Raw genomic sequence first — 17,599 nt, 5'->3', positions numbered from 1 at the left:
CTGTGTGCCCATTGCATACGGTGCCCCAGCCCGTCTTGGAGGCATCTGTCGTAACCACGACGTGCCTGGAGACCTGCTCTAGGGGAACCCCTGCCCGTAGAAATGCTAGGTCGTTCCAAGGGCTGAAGAGGCGGCAACAGATCGGTGTGACGACCACGCGATGTGTCCTGTGGTGCCATGCCCATCTCGGGACTCAAGTCTGAAGCCAGTGCTGAAGCAGTCTCATATGCATCAACCCGAGCAGTGTGGCAACCGCAGAGGATGCCATATGCCTCAGAAGCCTCTGAAAAAGTTTCAGTGGAACAATTTTCTTCTGTCTGAAGGCGTTCGTGAGGCTCGCCGTCATCGAGACTGAGTCCAACTCCAAGCCGAGAAAAGAGATGCTCTGAAGACTGAGGTAGTTGAGTAAGTGGATGCCCACTTCCCTTAGCGGAGCAAGGGCTGCCTCTGCGACCTTCGTGAAGATGCGAGGGGACAAGGACAGGCCGAAGGGGAGGACCTTGTACTGGTACGCACGGCCCTCGAAAGCAAACCACAGGAAGGGTCTGTGTCAAGGTAAAACCGAGAAGTGGAAGTACACATCCTTCAGGTCTACCGCCGCGAACCAATCTTGATGCCGGACGCTCGCTAAAATGCATTTTTGCGTCAGCATCTTGAACGGGAGTCTTTGCAAGGCCTGGTTCAGAACTCGCAGGTCCAAGATTGGCCGCAACCCACCGCCTTCGGTACGATGTAGTAAGGGCTGTAAAACCCTTTCTTCATCTCAGCTGGAGGGACAGGCTCTATCGCACCCTTGCGCAGAAGGGTTGCAATCTCCGCACACAAGGCAGCGGCACTCTCGCCCTTCACCGAGGTGAAGCGGATGCCGCTGAACCTGGGCGGGCACCTGGCGAACTGAATCGCGTAGCCAAGTCGGATGGTCCGGGTCAGCCATTGCGACAGGTTGGAAAGCACAAGCCTCGCATCCAAACTCCAGGCGAGGGGGACCAAGGGGATAATCATGTCGGACGTACCGGCGGGTGGGGCCTCGCGTTGGGGCAAAGCCTGAGGTGCCACAACGCGGGGGCTCGAGCCCCGTGGCCGTGCTGAGTCCAGAGACATTGAAGCACTTATGTGGCTCCCGATACCCACAATAAGATTGTTTGAGGAGGGGGGAGGACCAACATCGTCCCCGCAGTCCTTCGGAGCCAACCCGGTGTGGGCGTGTTTGTGCCACAGCTGGGCGCGCAGGGGCGGGGGGTCCGCTGAGATGGGACGGTGGATGGCGATTGTGATGACATGTGACCCAGAGAACAGGAAAACCACTCTTTTGTTGAAGTTTTGGGTACCGCAGCCTCTTGAGCATGCGGCGAAAAATTAAACAAAACATTCTCCTCCCGGCCCTCCACCAGGGGATGGAGTGGTCTGTCTACCAGCTCCATAGAAGCGGATCTCCTCGTCCCTGGGTCGCCCATCTCAGGGGCACTTCAAAGCCTTCGTAGGATTCTTGGTGGCCGGCCGTGAGACGGGTGGCATCTGCTTGCTGCGGTGGGCTCCACGCCGGGGCCGGGCCGCGGGGGCGGGCTGCAGCAGTGCCGGTGCTGTTGCTGCAGGAGGACACCCTTGGTGACTAGCAGACGGGGTGCAGGGTCTTGAGCCGTGCCGGGGCAGGATGTGTTGAATGGCCTCTGTCTGCTGCTTCACCGCCAAGAACTGCTGGGCAAAGTCCGGTTTCGCTGAATAGGCCAACCTGGGAGATGGGGGTGTCAAGGAACCGTGCCTTGTCGGCCTCTCTCATCTTGACCAGGTTGAGCCAAAGGTGGCGCTCCTGGACCACCAGGGTGGACATCACCTGCCCAAGAGACCGCGCCGTGACCTTCGTTGCCCGGAGAGCGAGGTTGGTCGCCGAGCGCAGTTCCTGCAGTCAAAACTACCCCCGTGCAGCTCTTTTAGCGCCTTGGCTTGGTGAACTTGCAGGAGAGCCATGGCATGCAGGGCGGAGGCGGCTTGTCCAGTGGCACCGTAGGCCTTAGCCATCAAGGACGACGTAAACCTACAGGCCCTGGACAGGAGCTTCGGGCACCTTATCCACCTGGGGGATCACCGAATACCCCTTGGCTGCCCCAAAATCGAGGGTAGTGAGAGCGGGGGTGCTGGAAGATCAGGATCAGACAGTAAAAGGTGCGACCACACCCGAAGGAGGGAGCCCAGCCGAGGCGTCCGCATCAGGGTGGAGGATCCCACTCTCCGATGCTGCACTCGATAACTCATCGTCTTCCCAGGCTCCAAATAAGAGGTCGAACTCGCCGTGAGACGAGCCGGAGGTCTCATCCGAGAGCCCGACCGGGGCAAGCGAGCATGCTGGGGAATGGGGGGGTGGGGGTTTACCCAGCGGAGGTGCTCCCATTGAGGTCCCCAAATCGCCCCCAGTGCTAACCAGCACGGCCTCATACCCGTAGGTAGTAGGACCGAGGCGGGGAGCCGCTGGGGTGGCTTGCTTTCTTATGAATGCAAGCCACGACCGCAACGTTGCCATGGTCATGTTCTCGCAATGAGGACAAGACCCATCCACGAACAATATCTCTGCGTGGGCAGCGCCCAGACACGTCAGACAGCGATCGTGGCCGTCAGAAGTGGAGAGATAACAACCGCAACCAGGAATAATACACAAACGGAAAGGCGTCTATAAAAAGACGTTTCTGTGTGTGCTGCTCTTTTAGAAAGAATATATACTCTTTTAGAATGTACTCTTTTGCTCTGCCGAAGCACCCAGGGGCGTTCTCTGCACTCCACGGGTGCAGGGGGGAGAAACCGCTGAAATGCGCCGTAAATCCAGCAGATTTAGGTGAATGGTAAAGAGAACTGAGTTTGAATTGAATTCAGTGCACTGAATGCAACCGCTCGGCTCTGAAGAGAAAATCTGAATTAGTGGTTGCATACCAGCTCCTTTTATACCCGTATGTCCGGGGGAGTGGCAAGCAAATTCCACTCGCCAATTCCATTGGCCTTTTTACAAAAAGCAGAGGTGTTCGGGGCTCCCAAGAGTGACCCCTAGTGTCACTGCATCGACACAACATTGAGTGAGTGACAGAAAGGGAACTAGTGTTTGCCTTGCTAAATGCATGGCCCTCTTTATTTTATTTGTTTATTTTTAGTGAAATTTGTTTTCCAGTTAATACGAGTTTATTTAAGATTTTTTTAATTTCATTTAATCATTGTTCTATTTTAAGTATCCAATGTTGAATTACAAATGACAAGGTCAAAACCACATTTTCACATCTCAATTTATGTTATTATTTGCATGAGCTGTTCAGCAGTCTCATTTCTCAAATCAGATATGTCAAAGAAAATGCTCATTCATGTCAAGACAATGTGTAATACTGTGTTTCCTCACATCTGACTTTTAAGTTCTCAAACATTCATCTCATAATGTATAAAAATGCAACCTTATATATTTTGATCAAATAGAGCACATGTTACCATAGTTGTTGTTAGTCACCTCTAATAATGTTTATTTTTTATTAAAGGTATGGTAAAGGTAAGACATTCATTTATAAAATAAAACAAAAACAAACAAAAAAATAAATAAAAAAAAAACATTGGTACTGTATGTTACCAACACCAATTGAAATAAAAGTTGTTTCTTAAAAAAAATAAAAAATAAAAAATAAAAATAAAGAAAATAGTTTGCTAGGTTTTTGCATCACAAAAGTACTTTGTATTTTTTATTTAGCCTGCTTGCTCCACAGTTTCGGCTAAACACTCAAGCGCCCCATGGGTGTCATGAACTGTAATGTATTCTTTACTGTACGATAGGCCCAACTCCAGCTGAAAAATGCATTACTCTTGCAAGCATTACTGACTGAGCACAGCCGGCATACAACTCACAGTTCATTTCATTAGTCAAATGCCCGTCACCCTTTTGCAGTCGTGTCAAATAACTCTTAACTCTCTTCTGGTGTCTTTGCTTAACCCTGCTCCACTCTTATCTGCTCTACCTAAACACATTTCCTGATGAATGGCAGAGGCATTGTTCCATGCTAAAACACTGAGTTCTATTGTCTTAATGGGAGCCTGGAAGGCATCACATAACAAACCAAACTCTCACAGACTTTGACATTCATTGTGTTTATCGCTTCCAAGCAAATGACTTTCAGTCACTTTGATTTCCACATGTACAATGAAAGTCATCCTCCATAAAGTGGAATAAATAACTGTTTGCAAACTTAATGAATCTAACGGGTAAAGACAAGCATCCGGCGAGTCACCACAGCATTAGCATTTTTTTCCTTTTCTTAAAACTAAATGAGCCAGGTGGCTTTTACTCAGCCCGGTGAAGGCCTCTCTGCCCCATCAAATTAATGTGTTTGACAAGGCCATTTATAAGTGTTACACAACATCCAACAAGGCCCTGAGTGCTCTCCTCTCTGTGGTAAATCATCCCTCATTGAAGTAAACCAACATAGCTCACCTTAATTCCTCTCCTGCTTCCTCGCAAAATTAGGGGTGGACAGTAACATCCAGCTGAGGAATGCGCATTAGGAATAAATGCATACAACAGTTAAAAATAACAGTGCATGATTATAACGGTTTCTCATAAATTAATTCCTCTGTACTACTTCTCTGACCGTCTGTGACTATTGTCAGGCCGCAGAAGGATGAACATGCTCATCCCCAGAGGAACATTTTAGTGCTCAAAAGGTTGCTTTATCACAGCTCAGGAGACTTTATCAATTTTGTCTCAAAGAGAAGTAACAAAATAAACAAGTGAGAAAATGTTTGATGTAGAGCTATACAATTAATGTGGATAGCTGTCATAAGTTGTGGTAGTGAAGATGAAGGAGAAGCGAGAGGTGATGGATCTATTTGCAGACTTTAATGAAGATATAGAACAACTTGGCATGCCGTAAACAAAATCAAACTATCACAAGCTTTACACAGACAAGAACTGACAATGAACAAAACTGGAAGGTATTTATACACAAAAGGAACTGAGGGGATGAAAGACAGGTGAGGATGAGGAACAGCTGACATTGATGAGGGTAGTGCACTGTGGGAGATGTAGTCTGGGAGGAAACTTCAAATAAGAGTCAGAGGAAAATATGAGGGAGACAGAACGTGACATTAACCCCCCCCCCCCCCTCCCCTTACAAGGCGACTCCTGGCACCTAAAGATGGAAGGGCAGGAGGAAACAGGTGACCAAAAGACAGGTGTGGAGTCAGGAGGTTTGGGGGCGGCCTCAGGGCTGGGACAGAGTCAGGCCTGGGGGCGGCTACGGAGCAGGAACAGGAGGCAGCCATGGAGCAGGGACAGGAGGCCTGGGAGGTGGCCGTGGAGCAGGGACAGGATCAGGAGGAGGCCACAGAGCAGGGACAGGATCAGGAGACCTGGGAGACTGAGTCATGAGAGGCAGAGCCAAGGAAGGCGGAGCCGTGGAAGGCTCAAGGGGCAGAACCATGGAAGGTGGAGCCGTGAGAGGCTCGAGGGGCGGAGCCATGGAAGGCGGAGCCGTAAGAGGCTCGAGAGGTGGAACTGGGGATCCTAGTGCCCAGAGCTCAGCCGAAGGCTCGAAGGCTCCGAGGCGGAATCGGAGGACTGAGGCAGAACCAGTGGAACTGAGGACCAAGGCGGAGCTGGAGGGAAGGAGGTCCCTTGTGGAGCCAAAGGCGGAGCCAGGTGACCGATGGACCAAGGCGGAGCTGGAGGGACCCCGGTGATGCTGACAGGATGATGGCCAATGGTGGAGATGAGGGATGTAGGGCCAAGGTGATGAAGAGGGATCAGAGGGCCAAAGTGGAGTCCAGGGTTCAGAAAGACGAAGGGTAGGCAGATCCCCTTGTCTGAGAAGTCACCAGGGCAGATGGTCGAGCCGGTCACTTGAGGGGAACCGGCTGATCAGAGGAAGGAGGAGCCGCCAAGGAAGTTGTCGAGGGAGGAGCCGTGGAAGGCATCGAGGAGCTGAAGGGAGCCTGCGGAGGTGGGGCCAAGGGATGGCCTTGGCAGAGGAGGGAGTTGGAGGATGGGCGGGAACTGCAGAGACAAGGAGTCATGGAAGCCGGGCGAGACCGACGAAGATGAGGAGACTTGGAGAATGGATGGGATCAGTGGCATCTGGAGACTCATGGGACAGATTATTTAAAAAACATCAACTATTTTAGTAGAAACTGGGCTCAGCTCATCCTCAGTGGCAGGAGTATGGGCAGGGCTCCACTCAATGCCCTCAAACTCCACTAATATTCCCACTGGGATGGGCATTGGTGCTGGCTCTTGCACCTGGTCAGACTCCATGATGGGCTCGGGCTCAGAGTCTGCGGTGGTCTCTGGCTGTTTGTCCATTGCGGGCAAGGCTGATAGCTGGCTGGGCTCTGGAGTGAGGCTGGCGTTGTCCTCATTAGCAGGGCAGACGATGAATGGCGAGTCACAGCTTACCAGCACCCACTCCACATATTTGGCGAAGTTCCCTCGAGGACCCTCCCCAGATAACTTGGCCTTAGTCACAATGTTGAGTCCGACATAGTAAAAAGAGCAAAGGCAGTCGTCTGGGTAGTGGGTTAGGTGAGCCAGATCTAAAAACTCATGAGTATGGTCCTTGAGGGAACAGTCCTCCTGTGTGAGGAGGCTGTGAACTGCTGGTAGATCCACCATGTTCGGTCAGTTCTTCTGTCACAGGTTATGGTAGTGAAGATGAAGGAGAGGCGAGAGAACAACGTGGCATGCCGTAAACAAAATCAAACTATCACAAGCTTTACACGGACAAGAACTGACAATGAGGGTGACAATGAGTGATGAGGGTAGTGCACTGTGGTAGATGTAGTCCGGGAGGAAACTTCAAAATAAGAGTCAGAGGAAAACATGAGGGAGACAGAACATGACAATAGCACAGTTCAGATAATTGGGTCTTGAAGGAATTTTATAAGAAATATAAAAAATATAAAATAACAGTTGTAAAATATTAGTCGAAATACTTTACTTGTGGTTGCAGACTTGGTTATCTTGGAAAATCTGAGTACAGATCTCCTCTGATATATGAGGAGACACGTGAGATCACTCTTAATGTGATCTCGTTACTATCTAGGTGAAAATATTGAGATAAATGGATCTTAGAGTAAATAAAAAACTGCCCTGCTATAATTAGTTTAATGTATGCTTCAAGTAAGGGCAATTATTGGTCATGGTGCACAGATGATTCTTGGTGTCCAGACTAGAAAAAAAAAAAAAAACATACAGAAATGTTGTTAATTGGTGTTGTGTTTCATTTAAATGTTCAGAGAATTCCCTGGGATTGTGCAGCAGCAGGTTAAAAATAAATTGCACATTACAAAGAAGATCTCCCCTACATACTGTATACCCATCACTGAAGTACAGTATATTTGATCCAGAAAGTAACAAGGCCATGCAACAGCCAAAGTAATAAAAGGTTAGAAGATGTTTAAGGAGTGTGCAAGAGAAAACACAAATGTGTGAAATTGGTATTTTTGATTCAAAAACTTAGTGTTAATGGGATATAGTTCTTGTGATAACCTCTCCTATATGAAAATTGCCTGAAAAGTATTCAGAAGAAACCAGCAGACCCAATGCTAATAAATATCAGACTGAGGTGCAGCTGTAGTTGATATACCGGGGTCTTTTACCAATTTATAGCACCGTGAACCAGGACAGTTAAAGGGATAGTTCACTCAGAAATTTTAATTCTCATAATTTACGATGAGTAAATCCCAGATATGTATGTCTTTCTTTCTTCTGATGAGCACAAATTAAGATTTTTAGAAAAATCCGGAGGTCCATACAATGCAAGTGAATGGGTACCAACATTCTGAAGCTCCAAAGTGATATTACACTGGGTGCAAAACAGATCAATATTTAAGTCCTTTTTTACGATCAATCCCCACTTTCACATTCACTTTCACATTCTTCTTCTTTTGTTTTGCAATTTGCCTTCTTTGTCCATTTGGCCACCTACTGGGCAGGGAAGAGAATTTATAGTAAAAAAGGACTTCAATATTGATCTGTTTCTCACTCACACCTATCATATCGCTTCTGAAGACATGGATTTTATTTTATGCTGCCTTTATATGCTTTTTGGAGCTTAATTCTTTTTTTTACCCATTCACTTTTATTGTGCGGACCTACAGAGCTGAAATATTATTCTAAAAATCTTCATTTGTGTTCAGCATAAGAAAGAAAGTCATACACATCTGGGATGGCATGAGAGTAAGTAAACTATCCCTGGATGAACTAACCCTTGAACTTGGCTTTGCTCTGAACATTCAGTGCTCATCATTTTTAAATTATGAAAATAACCAAAAAAGCATGGAAGAGAAGTAAAATCAAATGCAGCTCCAGCATAATCCCAAAATGTCCTCCTTGGGCATTCATGGACTAATGGCTTCATAGAGTGGTTTTAACACAATGAAAAGTGATCAAATAAAATGCATAATATTCTCGTTATAAGCATTATGTGTGAACTAGGGGCTGAACAGCAGTTGGCAGGATGAAAATCTTAGTGATGGAGCAACCAAGGCAGAGTCGATTCATCAGCTGCACCAGGGAATTTATCATCCCCTCCTAAGGACACAAAGGAGAGTGCCTGGACTGGAGCAGGACATTGGGATCATGACTGTGTTTAATATTTTTTTTTTTTCATGGCTGACAGTCAGTGCAAGCTGAGGTGATGCATTGTGTGCGAGAGACTCTTGCCCTCCCATTCTCACTTTCGTTGAAGATGAATCCCTGATTTAATCGGTCCCACCCTAATAAAGCACAACACAGAGGTTAGTGAAATGTAGTTTTCGTAGTATTCGAGCTCGGGTCAAGTCTCGAGCCTCGAGCCCTTCACCCAGGACAGCGAGTCACACATTTATACTATCCTTAAAATAGGATTACATTAACTTGCGAACTACTGAACAACATCTATAGCACCGTCACTGATGAAGACAGAATGTGCAAATGTAAATGCCAAACAGGGCACTCTCAATTTGAGTGGCAGTGCCAGACCCTTGAACAAATGAACACATGGCCTAATCCCAAACATATTCCAGCCATTCAAGGCCAGAAACATGCTTCCTGAGAAATTATTCATCATTATGTACTGTAAATCTGTCTGACCTAGATAGACTGGTTAAACTTTGCACTGAGCTAAATAATCATCTCAAGCTATTATCTGTAACAATCAGTGTGTGTATGCTATTAATGGCAGTCATATCTGGTAGTCACAAACAGTGTTTAGCGACAGGAAAAATAACACTTAAACAGTCAGGCTTCCCAAGAAACCATTTGGCCCAGTTGCTAGAGTGGGTAGAGTCACGTTGGGTTAACCTCCTCGTTGTCACTATAATGTGGTCCTCGCTCTCGGTGGGGTGCGTGGTGAGTTGTGCGTGGACACCGCACGCTAGGTCTCCGCGGTAACGAGCTCAACAACCCACGTGATAAGATGCGCAGATTGACGTCTCAGATGTGGAGGCAACTGAGATTCGTCCTCTGCCACCCGGATTGAGGCGAGTCACTACGCCACCACGAGGACCTAGAGCGCATTGGGAATTGGGCATGCCAAATTGGGGAGAAAAGGGGAGAAAGAAATTTAGAGTAATACAGGTCTTCTGGCTGCATATAAAGTATGCCTACTTATGAGGGAAGGTCATTTAACAAACACAACACCTTAAAAATAATACACAGACAAATGCAATATAACTGCAGGGCTAAGGCTTATTAGCAGAGATGCCAGCTAATAAAAAAGTGACGAGTCCATGAAATCACACCCCCACACACACAAACATATTCACACAATGGAGTTGAAAGTACAATAAATGACGAGCACAGCACTCAGTGAAAGAACACCAATGAAGAGGTTAAAAGGTAGAAACTGCCTCTATGCCTTGGGTACACAGCTCCTGCAACAAACAAATTAAATAAAAATGACAGAATCCAGTTGGCACACAATACAAACAAGCCCTTGTCACAAACATGACATAAGGCAGCCAGGGCATAAATGTACATAAAAATATGATTCAACAACAACAAAGCAAGTTGGAGCAAAATAAGAATATACAAAAAACATATTTATGTTTTATATTTTATATCTTTCATAGGATATACATTTCTTTGTTTATTACAAGACAAATGAGTACTATAATCATAGAAATTACTTTCTATATCACATTGATTTTCTGTGCAACAATAGTGAATTATCTGTATTTAATATGCATGTACACATACATATTATACATGTTATTTCTTACTCAAGGTAGCGCTGATGTGTCAGTGATTGACTTAATTTACATTTGACAATGCTATTTGGTGAATAAGCAACATGGAAGTAAACTATAGCAAGTATAACACATGATTTGGCTATTGTTATTTGGGTGCACTAATGATATTATGTAAGTTGTGTGTCTATTTAGACTCAAAAAGTGCCTGAGAAAATGCAGTACATATGTATAGCTTATGTGTTGATTATGTGTTATGTGTAGCTCTATGTGTTTGGCAGCCAGCTGCATCTCATAAAATTTCAGTGTGGAAGTAATGAATCCTGTTCTATATTTGTTGCATCATCTCTTCCTATCCTACACCTCCCAGTTTCCTTCCAGTCTCTGACACAGACCCTAGCACGAGGCTGCCTCAGCTAGCGTCCCAGCTCGATCCTATCACCTATGGCACTCCTGCCCATCTCTCACAAGCTAGGAATCTTGTTCATTTCCGGTTCGTATTTTGGGGGTCAGAGGTTCCTTATAATTTACATCCTTCTAAAATCAAGGCTCCGTAACTAAAGACTCGCTGTCCTGCTTCACATCATATTTTCTATTCTATAATTTTCTAATTTCCTTGGAAGTTTTTTGAAAATTTGACATTATCTGGGCATTTTGTAGATAGAATTTTGATAGATATATGTGTCGGGTCTCTAAAGACCTAAGAATGTAATAATGTTTGGCGAAACACCCATGGATTTAAGGGTTAACGTGGGCCTTGACCAGAGCGTTGACGTCCTGTCATGTAGAAGCCGCTTTACTCTTACACATGCTATGGCGCAGTAAAATACCAAAATATTCAAGTCTGCATCCACAAACGTTACAATTACAAGTACTTGCTTTACATATTACTCTATCAAATGGCTATAAAGCTGACAACTGCACATAATATTACACTGAGCATATCCATTTTAAAGTCTTTGTCCTTAAATCTCTGATCCCTTCATAGATACATTATGTGTTGTAAATATGTAGCGTACAAATAACATTTCCTGAATCTTAAACAACAGGAATTCTGAGAAACTAATTTGCACTTGATGTTATATAAATTGCTGGCATCAGGAAGAGGAATTTACAACCGGCCTCTCAGAAAAAAACAGCTTGCTGCATGATGTAGAGGATTTTTCTGTACCCTTCATCAAGCGAGAAGCTTCAAAAACATTATTTTTATTAAAATATTCACTGCCCATTCTAATGTATCTGTTTAACAATTTAGTTACAATTGCCCACTGCATTCCTTTGCCAAGGAACAGTTTCAATTGAAGCAGTACTAGAAGAAAGTATATAAAAAGTGAAAGTGGATGTCAAAAGCCAGATCGTAAGTGCCTCCAAATGGAGGATGAATATAAACACTTGAATATGTAATATCATTTAAAATCATAGACAAGTTGGATAGAAAACAGACAATGCCTTAAGAGGCTGAATGCAACAAGAGTCACCAGTTTTAGTACTGATTACATTTTCATTTTGTCCTTCAGTCCCTATCTGCCATTTAACAGATTTTCAGTTGGTTCTCTCTAGTGTTTATCTAAACAAAATGACCTTGCCAGTTAATAAGACATTGTATGAAAAATAATTAGGACTATGTCTTATAACGCAAAGCAATACACTTGACCTCTATTGCCTATGTTGGCACTTTAAATGCAAGCAGGCATCCTAACAGGACTCTAAGCTAATTTTCTCAATGCCTTAAACATGTATGGCCATATGCGATTCCTGAATTTATTATGCTGTAGAGTCTTGATTAAAAGCCATATGCTTCACGAGTCTACATTAAGTGGTTAGCAGCAAACAAAAGCAAAGGGCTCCATGACCTGACTCATTATTCCTGTTTGTATGTAATCAACAAGGATACATTTCTGGCACAGCTGGAAAAGGTGGCAAGTAAAGAGTGTTTTAGTTCTCCTTCCTGACACAGGCATCACTCTGACTGCTGTTAGGAACGCACAGAGGAGAACAGCCCCTCTAAAGCTTATTTATAGTCCAGCACTTTAGTAAGCACATTGATCTTTTTTTTTAAGCATTTTCTTGGTGGCCAACACCACCAAGTGTTGTTGTGTGTTCTTTGAATTTTAAGCCATAAATGGATGTGAAGTGTCTGGTGCACCAGCCCTTGCAAACACAGAGTTCACTTCATCAATCCGCGAGACAAAAAGAGGAGGATCCAGACAAGGTTATGAGTTGGTGTGTGATTACACGGGTCAGTGACAGTACATTCTATGAGATCAATGGCTGGAAAAGTTCTGGACACACCTTGGTGATAAACAGTTGTGAGGATAAATTCAGTGACAGGACATAATATTACTAAATCAATTAGCGAATAATACTGTTGTATAGTGTAGGGTATTCTTTCTCTATACCAGACTGATTGCACTGTGAATTCTGAAATTTGAGTCACTGCCCCAGTGGCTGAAGCTGGAAGTGTTTTTAAATGTATGGGCAGGGTTGGGAGGGTTACTTTTGAAATGTATTCCACTACAGATTACAGAATACATGCTGTAAAATGTAATTTGTAACGTATTACGTTAGATTACGCAAGGTCAGTAACGTATTCTAAATACTTTGGATTACTTCTTCAGCACTGGTAGATTTTTTCACTTGTTTTGACTATAAAAACTCTGGCAGTACATTAAGAAAAAATCAGGGGACCAGAACCCGTATCTCGGAGGTTGCTAGAGGTAAATGTGTTCACGCTTAAATCGATGCAAAAATATCTGATGGGATTGCCGCTTGTCAGTGATTCAGTAGAATGGATCCGATTTCATCTATACAGATGTTTGTGATGATTTGTTTGTGGACAAGGGGACAGACACATAGGCCATCACAAATACTGTACATAGAAACAAACCTGTAGTGGCACTCCACCACCTTTAGCCCTGAACTAACCTGCATAGAGCATGGATGCAATAGAGAAGATAAGATGATGTTTGATAACCTGATTAAATGTTAAAAAGTGAGTGAGTGGAAGTGCAGACTGCAGAGCCTCGGACTAATCCAGTTATGCTTAAATCCTGTGAGAGATTCAGGGTAAGACTCAAGACAATTACCCTTGCCAACAGCCTGTGTCAACTCTGATCACACTGTTATTGTTTGAGCAAAGCTCAACTACAGACAAATATACTCCCAGATAAGGCATTCAGACAAATGTAAACTCATTAATGAATCATCTTGTTGGCTGCATGCCGGAGCACAACAAAACTTTAAAGTAACACCTGCAAAAAAATAAGAAGCAGTTTCACAGAAGAAAAATGCATGTAGCATAAATAATTTGTATTTGAGGAATAAATCGATAATAGATTCAAACAATGTTTGTTAAACTATCTTTAATATGTTTGTTTGCTTGCTTGCTGTTGATACTAGCACTAGACTCTAATCAAAATTCCACACTATCATTCAGAGGCGTCATGCCCATTCAAAGTAAGGGGGCACATGCCCCCTCAGATATTTGAGCCAAGAGGATTTTAAATGGATTATTTGAACTTCCAGAAACATATGTTACCTTTGATAATTAAACTGAAGGATTATTGCATGTAAAAAAGAATGTGCTTGTGGCAGAAATCTTTATTCACATTCTAAATTTAGTTTTTTTGTCAGTCCAATTGAGTCACATGTTCCGCTAAAGGCGACGGCTCGTGGCTGCCTTGGATCACGCTCACAGGGAAGGTCAAGCACATATGGGAATGCATAATGTTAAGCTAATTAATAATCAACTTATGTGCAGTTTATCTTTCCTAACTGTGTCTGTCTCAGTGGAACAGTCAGTCTTTTTTTACTTCATAGTCTAATATAAATTGTCAATATTTTTTGTTAGATCAGTTGCTGTTCATTTTCTTTAGTGCTGAAATGAGTTTGACTGGTTTTGCAGCGTAACACTCTTTTATTCATTTTTAAAGAAAGCAGCAGTTCCTCTCCTATCCAGTCATTATAAAAACTGTTAATTTTGTAAAAGTTTTTTTAAGTAATGAAAGGCAGTTTTACATGATTCCTCTGTAACAGCAGATTTTGTATCCATTGAGATAGGCGGCAGGCAGCTGAACGGATCGAGATGACCTGCGCTGTTTACATTCTCTGTCTAGGGGAAAACTGAAATGTGTCAAACAGTGATGGCGATTGCAAAAACTGACATGATGAAGAGACAGTATTCTGTGTTTTCTTGGCATGTTTCAGAAGATGAAAGACAAACAGATATGGTTTGCTTGGCGACATTTCCACAGTATTCGACCAATTATTGTTATTGTAAATGGTGCAGCGACTCTCATCTATGGGTCCTTCTCTTCTATAAAATTGTACATCCTCATTCCCTTTCCTTGCATCATTTCTTCGCAAATTCTCTGAAATATCAAGAATATTTTTATTATTTACTGTGAGCATTTTAGGGCGTAACCTTATTTTCTTGTTGATTCTCTCATGAATAAAAAAAAAAAAATTCTCTCTGTGGATTATAAATAGCTGGCATTTCAAACACGTTTCATTTTTAACATTGGGTTCTCGGAGAGGAAGAGAGGAGACGCAGGAGTAGATACTTTCAATATTTTCATTATAAATGCTGGAGTGGAACAAACGATTAAGCTAAACATCAAAATAACAAAACAATGAAACACTTCAACACAACGTAACACTTAAAGGACTGAAAAATGAATTAACAAAACAGGAGGGTATATACAACCATTGACTGATGATGGAATGGAGGACAGGTGAGGACTGGAAACAGATGGAAGTGATGAGGGCACTGGATTCTGGGAGATGTAGTCTTGAAGAAAACTTCAAAATAAGAGTCCTTGAAGAACACGGAGACAGACTGTGACATTACCCCCCCCCCCCAAAGGGTGACTCCTGGCACCCAAAGACAGATGAGGAGGGTAGGGTGACGCAGAAGGTAAAGGAGGATCCAAGGAGGATGATCAGGAGGCCTGGGGAGTGGCTTCAGGGCTGGTAATGGATCCGGAGGCCTGGGAGGTGGCCACAGGGCAGGGACTGGGTCAGGAGGTGGAACCGTTGGAGGAGGAGACTCTGGGAAAGCGGGCAGAGCCATGGAAGACTCTGAGGGTGGAGCTAGGAGAGGCTTGACGAAGGCAGGCAGAGCCATGGAAGGCTCTAAGGGTGGAGCCGTGGGAGGCGGAGCCGTGGGAGACCCGAGAGGCAGAGCCAAGGAACTTGGTGCCCGGAGAGTAGCCGATGGCTCAAAGGGCCAGGGTGGAGCCGAAGGTTCTTTCTGTTTGGACCATATAAATAGCCATGCTCTTCCATTATGACTTTGCGAAGTATTGCCAGTTTCACTGCCTTACCAAGCATTATTCTCATTGCCTGTTTATTGCCTACTTGTTATGACCATTGTGGCCTGCTTTACTGGATTACCGATTTTGGATTAATGTTTTGCTCTGTTTGCCTGGCTGGACTGATTACCTGTGTAACGACTACTTTGCCTGCTTCAACGATTACGTCTCTGCCTTGTGTCTTGGATTTGTCTGCTGATTGTAATAAACTTCTTGCATATGGATTCTACCTTAGTCTCCATGTCGAGTCCCTTACACCTATATTTAATATTATGATTAATGACATATTTGAAGGAGTGTCATCAGGAATTAACACGGCTTTATATGCGGATGATGAAATAATGTGGAAAAGAGGGAGGAATATATCCTTTAATATGGAGAGAATTCAAGAAGCAATAGGGATAATTGAAAAATGGTCTCTAGAATGGGGGTTTAAAATTTCAATATCCAAAACATGTTATCAGATATTTACAAAGAAGAAAATTAAAGAGAACAAACAACTTAAATTATATGGGACATCGTTAGAAAAAGTATCTAAGTTTAAATATCTGGGAATGTGGTTTGAAAAGTTAACTTGGAAAGATCATATAGATTATATTATAAATAAATGTAGTAAAGTATTAAACTTAATGAGAGGGGTTGCCGGACAAGACTGGGGTGCAGTCAAACAATCATTAAAGGGTATATATGTTGGATTTATACGAACAGTACTAGACTATGGTTGTATTGTATATGAATCTGCGTCTGCAACTATGCTAAATAAACTAGATATCATGCAAGCTAATGCATTAAGACTCATTTTAGGAGCAGTTAAAACTACACCAATTGCAGCATTACAGGTGGAAACATCAGAAATACCACTGTATACTAGAGAGAAACTAGCTATGGCATACTGGATTAATCTTCAGGGACAAAACAATGATCATCCAGTAAGGGGAGTACTTGCTGAAAGTTAGGAAACAATAAATACACCAGGTAAAGGATTTGCATGGAAAATAAAGAAATGGGCTAATGAAAATGGTCTAGATACAAAGTAATTTGCTCCAATAGTTGCAATACCTCCGATACCACCTTGGTTATTCACACAACCTGAAATTGATTTAAAGCTACATGAAAGAATTAAGGAAAAAAGGGATGGAGTTAATACAAAAACATATTTAAAAGAATATATAAAAAGTATGCATTATTCATTTCTTCAAGTATACACAGATGGCTCAAAGAACCAAGAAACCAGAAGGACAGGGGCAGCTTTTTATGTTCTAGAGTTTCAAGTAAGGAAGTTTGAAAGAATAACAGATGGTACATCTGTATACAATGCAGAGATGATAGCAATCTTAATGGCACTAGGTTGGATTTATGAAGTAAGAGCAGATAAAGTAATAATAAGTTCTGACTCAATGGCAATTCTTATGAGTTTACAGTCAAATCAAACAAATAGAGTGACATTTTAATAGAAATCATGATTACATTATACAGTCTAAAACAGATAGGAATAATAATTCATTCCATGTGGGTACCAGCACATGGTGTAACGAGGCAGATGAGAAATGAGGATCTAAATGCAGCTTTTAATGTAAAGGAAAGATGAATACGGTAACTCAGAATAAAATGAAAACAAAACACAGGAAACCAGGTACAAAACATGACAATACATGTGAAGACTGACAAAGGAAACAGGGAAAACAAGGGCTTAAATACACAGGGGCAAACAAGGGAATGAGGAACACCTGTGGAAAACCAATCATAAAAATTAAACTACAAAAGGACTACAAACTAACAGGAAACAGGAACATGGGCAATACAAAAAAAACAAAAAACAAACAGGGAATATGTGACATGTGGGAATTCAAGGCAATGAAGAAGCAGACAAAATGGCTAAAGAATCATTAAGGATTGATGAACCAAGTATAAATATTTCACTTAGCAGATCAGAAGGGAAATATTTGGTATTGGAAGCATGCGATAGGAAATGGCAGACTTATAGGGATTCATGTCAAACAGGAAGACATTATCATTATTATCATAAGGTACAATGTAGCATTAAAAAAGTAAAATCATTCATAACATAAGTAGATTGGAACAAGTTATATTCACACATCTAAGAA

This window comes from Myxocyprinus asiaticus, chromosome 2, assembly GCF_019703515.2.
Source record: "Myxocyprinus asiaticus isolate MX2 ecotype Aquarium Trade chromosome 2, UBuf_Myxa_2, whole genome shotgun sequence".
Classification (NCBI taxonomy): domain Eukaryota; kingdom Metazoa; phylum Chordata; class Actinopteri; order Cypriniformes; family Catostomidae; genus Myxocyprinus; species Myxocyprinus asiaticus.
The sequence above is the reverse complement of the archived record's forward strand: the minus strand, read 5'-3'. Positions refer to the sequence as shown.